This window comes from Panicum virgatum, chromosome 8K (genome assembly GCF_016808335.1).
Source record: "Panicum virgatum strain AP13 chromosome 8K, P.virgatum_v5, whole genome shotgun sequence".
NCBI classification, from domain to species: Eukaryota; Viridiplantae; Streptophyta; class Magnoliopsida; order Poales; family Poaceae; genus Panicum; species Panicum virgatum.
The window spans coordinates 23,000,424-23,006,221 of NC_053143.1; the positions used below are offsets into that span (position 1 = coordinate 23,000,424).

The 5,798-nt window shown below is 46.0% G+C and overlaps 1 long non-coding RNA gene across 1 annotated transcript; it reads left to right on the top strand.

The window, feature by feature from the left end:
- The first annotated feature begins 268 nt into the window (after positions 1-268).
- Positions 269-1,130, top strand: LOC120646227. The gene is made up of 2 exons (XR_005664327.1): positions 269-407; positions 554-1,130. It is a non-coding gene; the product is annotated as an uncharacterized LOC120646227 (long non-coding RNA).
- The last annotated feature ends 4,668 nt before the right edge of the window (positions 1,131-5,798 follow it).

The following is a 5,798-nucleotide window of genomic DNA, read 5'->3' on the forward strand; positions in this document are numbered from 1 at the left end:
CATTTGTTGGATATCAACCTTAAGGAACCCCTGGTACTCATTCTCTAGCTCGATCTACTTTTCATACAGAGATTCTTGCAGGTTCGGTTCAGGTTGTTCAAACCCGGAGACTCCGGATATAGCTCCGGATACTCCGGACCACCAAACCCGGAGTATCCGTGCATATACCCGGAGTATCCGGGATAGTCTGTGTCTGACCCCTTTTGTTAAGTGTTTTAAATTGCAGATTGCCTATTCACCCCCCCTCTAAGCATCTTAAGATCCTTTCAAGTCTGCTCGGGAGCAGTCGGAAAAGGTCAAGCTTCTGGAGGCCCGGGTGGAGATTTTGGAGCAGGACAATTCTTCTCTGAAGGATAAGGCCTCCAAGTTGCAGGAGAAGGTCAAGGCTGCTGCCAAGGAGTAGAAAGGTATTCTTTTCCTTCTTTGGTGCCTGTCCTTCGGGTGGTTTTCTTCTGTTCTCATGTTTTCCCTGCTTTGACAGAGCTTAAAAGCTTGTTGTTGTGAAGGGATAATGAGGTGACTGATCTGACCAATATTATGTATCGTCACGCAGATGTTGTGGAGAAGCTGTCCAAGTTCAAGGCTGATGCTGATAAGCAAATGATCAGTGATATGAACCAGATCAGAGACTTGGCGGCTGATCGTGATCAGAAAGCTCAGCAACTTGCTGATCTTGAGGCGGCGGCTCAAGTAGTCGTCGGGATGGTCGAGGATGAAGAAGCTGGCGAGAGGAGTTTGCTGGAGCGTCTTCGTGAAACCTCCAGTGACTCAGCAGCTTCTTCTCCGATACTTCTAGGGATCACTTGGCTCATGCCTTAGGATTAGTTAAGTCCTTTCTTCCTTCCGTGAACTTGTCCTTTATTGGCGATGGGGTTACCATTGGCTATTCGGAGGAGCAATTCTCTGAATATGTCACGGAGATGAAGCCTGTTGCTGATAAGGTTATCAGCAGCTTGGAGCCTGCGCCAGAGGCTTGAACAGTTGTTGTAATATCCTCTTGGTTTTTGTTTGGATGTGAATCCTCTTGAGTACTTTTAACATTCTGATGTATAGTACTTTTTCCTTTTATTTGACGGTCGGTTGGTTGGTTGCCTTTTTTATGAAGCTTGTCATCGGCTATTCTTGAATCATTTCTTCGAGTACAATAGTAGTCAATTTTCTTGTCATCTCGTGGACGAGTAGTTCCTTTGTAGAAAAAGGAGAGGTTGTTCGTCGGTCAAGTACTATGGTAGTCGACGAGTTGTCGTCTTGAGGACGAAGGGTTCCTTTTTAGGAGTTAGAAGTCGAGTGTGTAGCAGTCGATGAATTGTCATCTCTTTGGATGACTAAGTCCTTCTTGGAGATAGGGAAATTGTCCCATCCGAGGATCGAGTATTGTAGTAATCGATCAATTGTCGTCTCGTGGACGAGAAAAAATTCCTTTTTGGGAGATAGGGAACTGGTCCCATTCGAGGATCGAGTACTGAAGTAGGCGATCAATTATTGTCTCATGGATGAAGAGATTCTTTTGGGAGATAGGGAGCTTGTCCCGTCCGGAGACCGAGTACCGAAGTAGTGTGTGATTTGTTGCCTTATGGACGAAAAGTTCCTCTTGGGAAATAGAGAGCTTGTCCCATCTGAAGATCGAGTACCGAAGTAGTCGATGATTTGAAGCCTTATGGATGAAAAGTTCCTCTTTGGGGAATAGGGAGCTTGTCCCATCCAAAGGTCGAGTACCGAAGTAGTCGATGATTTGTCGCCTCGTGGACAAGAAGCTCCTTTTGGGAAATATGGAGCTTGTCCCATCCAAAGGTCGAGTACCGAAGTAGTCGATGATTTGTCGTCTCATGGATGAGAAATTCCTCTCGGGAAATAGGAAGCTTGCCCCATCGAGTACTGTAGTAGTCGATCAGTTGTTGTCTCATGGACGATAGTGTAGAGAACTTGTCTCTAGGGCCGTAAGGCTCGTGTCCCTTAGCCCCGACTACTCGATTCGCCGTGCCTTTGACTTTGAGTGAACAAAGAAAGGTTGGTATTCGAGGTAGCCGAAGGAGTAACCACCCTTGGGGAGGGGGAGCTCATGTCTCTAGGTTTTACTCCTGAAGATGGTAGAGAACTTGTCTTTTGGGCCGTGAAGCTCGTGTCCCCTAGCCCCAGCTACCCGATTCGCCGTGCCTTTGACCTTAACTTAACAAGGAAAGGTTGGTATCTGGGATAACTGATGGAGTATCGACTCCTGAAGAAGTAACCCCTTGGGAGGGGGAAGCTCATGGCTTCGGTGACGAAAATCTTCTCTTTCATCCAGTTTTGAAGCACTCGATTTCTTTATATTGGAATCTTGTTCGGGTGGACCCATCTTGGTCTTTATTGGGTATAAGACCGGGGATCGACCTGAATATTTTGTCTTCTACCAACATGAGTGATGATCTGAGTCAGAGCTCGGGCGAACCCATCCTAGCCCTTATTGGGTGTAAGACCGGGGTAAAACCAATAGATGACTCGAGCCAGAGCTTGGGCGAACCCATCCTAGCCTTTATTGGGTGTAAGACCGGGGATAAACCCAACAGATTACTGGTTTGAGTATTTTCCTTCTGTCAACATGAGTAGTGAACTGATTCAGAGCTCGGGCGAACCCATCCTAGCCTTTATTGGGTGTAAGACCGGGGGTAAGCCCAATAGATGACTCGATTGCCAGTACGAGTAATTTTGGGGTTGAGTCAGAGCTCGGGCGAACCTATCCTAGCCTTTATTGGGTGTAAGACCGAGGGTAAGCCCAATAGATGACTCGAGTCAGAGCTCGGGCGAACCCATCCTAGCCTTTATTGGGTGTAAGACCGGGGGTGAGCCCAATAGATGACTCGTTTGAGTAACTGGCATGCCTAATTCCTCATTGGAAAGGATTTTTCTCGTGTTGGCTCTCTTTTTTGTTGTCTTTGTTGGCAGAACTTAGAGGTGCTCCGAGTGCTCTGCGAAGAGTGCTGCATTGGAAACTCGGGTGCTTTCCTTTGGGATGCAGGAAGCACTTTGAATGGATTTTCTGTTGAGTGGAATCAATCGTCGACTGCTTTGGTTGAGAAGGAGGTGCTGCCTTGTCACGACGTCGTTTTCGCGGGTTGTACCCGTAGATATCCGGTATCCGGTAATTAGATGTTGAACTGTAGGCTTCGACTTCCTCATGATCTTCTCTTTTGTTGATGACGACTGTTTTTGCGTTACGGCCAATGTTGATAACATTGTGTAAGTCATTGTTGGAGTAGTCGAATGAGTTTCCGAGTTGTTGATGATGCTCTGTCTTGAGGATCATCTTAGGGTTGTTGTCCAAGTGGATAGTGACCGTGATTCCTGGCGGAGGTGGGATTTCAGAGCTAGCTGCTTCAGTTATCTCTGGTTCAGAGAGGAATTCATCGTAGTTCAAGTCTTCCAGTGTTGTGGAATCAACTTTTCGGTTCGTAGCGTCTGAAAGGAAAGTCATGAAAATTTCACGATTGTGGCTACAAATTTTTGAATTGATGTTGTCTTCCTTCAGAGGAAGGCCTTGCTGGAAAGGAAGTTCTTAGTCTTCTGAGAATTGTTGCTTCTCTCTTTGTTTTGAGGATTGCAGTTCCATTTTTGTACTGACTATAGAAGTCAACTCCTTGTCGGACTCAGTCTTCTTGTCTGAATCGGGTTGTAGCACGGGTCAGTTTCTCTTGAGGACTTGATCCGAATCTGGAGAGAGTCCGAGAGTGTGTCGAAGAAGGTTTTCATCGTATGGGAGGGTGTCTGCTGGGAACCATTCAGCCTTCGATTCGGACTAAAAATTCATTTATGAATTTATCATATTTTTCCAAATTGTCGCGCTCTTTCGGAGAAGATAGCCGGAGTATGCGGTTGTCTTCTTGCGGAGTAGGGGAATTTGGAGTTTGAACAACGTTACACCAGCGACTCATGTAGTTCTCGATTGATACCGGAGTCTTATGTAGGGTGGTGTTGTGATAAATGTTGATCCAGTGAGCTGTGCGAGTCGTCCCATATCTTTTTCGCTTTGGACTTCTCCCAGAGAGCTTCAAGTTTGTCAGGATTAGTTAATCCTTCCATGAATAGGTCAATGTCGTGTGACCATTCAGCTAGTTCGTCTTCAGAAATTGGTTCATCCAATTCTCCAAGATATTTGATGAAAGCTTGATCTTGTTCCAACTTTGTAGAGTTTGAAGTCCACTAGTTGTAGAATTTTTTGCGAGAAGTGTTGATGTTGAACGTGTCTTCAGCTAACTGAAGGCAGTGCTCGATCTTTTCATTGATATTATCGATGTTTGAAAAAGTGACCTTCGACGGCTTCCTTTTGTGAGTGGTTTTCTTGAAGCTAGCCTTTGACTTTTTCTTCCGAGGACTTGGTTCAGCTAGATGGATGCGATTGGGAGGTAGTGTCTTTCCATCCGGGGCAGTTTCTTGCTTGGAATCTTCCAGCATTTTTTTCCAAATCCTCTTCCAATTCGGACAGTGTTTTGGCTTTGATTGTGTCGAATTCGGGTTGAATCCGGGCTTCGTTGTTGAGGTTCGAAAATCCAATTTCTTCGAGTTGATCGATAAATTCGTCGAATTCACGGCGTTTCGCAGCTTCTGAAACTTCTGGGGGTTCTTGATTGATTGAATGGCTTTCGAAGCCGCTTGAACCGTCAGCGATGAATATCCATGAACCGACGGGAAGGGAGGTGCCTTTTTCGAGCACCGGAGTGTCGTCAAGAGAAGCCATCGAGTTCTTCTGACGATTGTTGGTGAGAGGCCCCACGGTGGGCGCCAGCTGTCGGTGTTTTACCATCAGGTTCTCCGAGGGGTATCCCTAGGAGAGTGGTTATGAGTAGGGACTTGCCGATATCAAAATGCGATGGTGCAAGGAACACAAGGATTTAGACAGGTTCAGCCCGCCGGAGCGTAATACCCTATGTCGACGATACATCCAGGAGAACACTACTGATCCACCTGTCACACCGGCATCATTGAGAGTCTGGATTCTCTCCAACATTTCTTCGACCTGTTGCCCACCAGGCCCGGCATTTGACCACTTTAGCCGAACTTGGAACCCGTTCTGGAAGCGAGGGCTGATGGTTCCCAACATAAAACCAAGAATTTTTCCACTCGATATTCAGAGTGGTCAGCTGAGAAAAAAAAGATATACCCTTTCCTTTCCAGGACGCAGGGAAATTTCCGCCCTTCCTACTTTGGCAATTTTGCCTCTGCCAGGATAGGGGTGCAGGAGGAATAGATGGCGGAAAAGATTGAATGCCCAAAAAAGCTTCACAAAGATGAGTGAAAATAGAAAGATGAAGAATGGAATTGGGAGTTAGATGATGCAATTGGACCTTCCAATGATGCAGCAAATTCCTAAAAAAATCGAAGGTAGGGATTGCAAGACCACGCTCCACAAAAGATCGGAACAGAACATTTTCGTTTGTACCTTCATATGGGCGGTCTTCACCGTCAGCTGAGCGCCATTGAATAATGGCCCGAGTCTAGAGAATTCGATCTTCAACCAATGAGTAGATCCCATCTTCAGAAAGTTTGCATTTCTTCCACCCAATCACCAAAGTTTCGACTTCGCGCTTGGATTTTTTGGGTGTCATCCGGAATCATGGAGACTATATGTCACCCGTGCAACAAATTGCCATTTTGTCGCCCGCGCGTGCTGAGCTACCCTCCTTAGCATCCGTGGGCTGATTTTATTTAGGCTGCCACTTACACACAACCCAACAACGGAGCACTTATTACTTTACCAGGTTTGGATACGCTAGTTTTTTTTTTCTAGCTTTCATTTTCATTCTGTTTTATTCTTTTATATTCAT